Here is a 766-nt window from a genome sequence, read left to right as displayed (position 1 = left end):
ATAAAGTGACCCCCTGACCTGCCTTTGTGTCCAAGGGCCATCAGTCCACCAGCACAGCCCCCCGATAAAGTGACCCCCTGACCTGCCTTTGTGTCCAAGGGCCATCAGTCCACCAGCACAACCCCTCCATAAAGTGACCCCCCACCCTGGCAGCCATCACTGAATTCAAATAGTTCCTCAGTAGGGATTTGTTACTGTTTGAGGTTTTTGGGAGAGAAAGGCTTGCCTGACCATACCTGGCTCTTTCCTGTCATTTTTATCTTACCTTAAAAATTAAAACAAAACAAAGGGGAAAAAAAAAAGCTCTGGGGACTGGAGATTTGGCTGCTCTTGCAGAGAACTTGGGTTTCGTTCCTAGCACCCATGTGGTGACTTACAAGTCACCCATAATTCCAATTCGAGGGATCTAATGCCCTCTTCTGACCTCGTTGGCACCATGCATACACACACGTGCATATACACATACACGTGTATAAACACACACACACATGTGTAAGCAAAACACTTATATGCATAAACGTGCTTTAGACACACGCACTAGCTTTGGCCATGTTTAATGGTGCACACCTTTACAAGTGCAGCCAAGTCTACAGAGAGAGCTCCAGGCCAGTCAGGACTCCACAGAGAAACCCTGTCTTGAAAAACCAAAACACAAAAACCAGAAAGTGGTTACGAAGCCGGGCGGTGGTGGCGCACGCCTTTAATCCCAGCACTCGGGAGGCAGAGGCAGGCGGATCTCTGTGAGTTCGAGACCAGCCTGGTCTAC

Source organism: Microtus ochrogaster, linkage group LG2, assembly GCF_000317375.1.
Source record: "Microtus ochrogaster isolate Prairie Vole_2 linkage group LG2, MicOch1.0, whole genome shotgun sequence".
In the NCBI taxonomy this organism is placed as follows: domain Eukaryota; kingdom Metazoa; phylum Chordata; class Mammalia; order Rodentia; family Cricetidae; genus Microtus; species Microtus ochrogaster.
The sequence above is the reverse complement of the archived record's forward strand: the minus strand, read 5'-3'. Positions refer to the sequence as shown.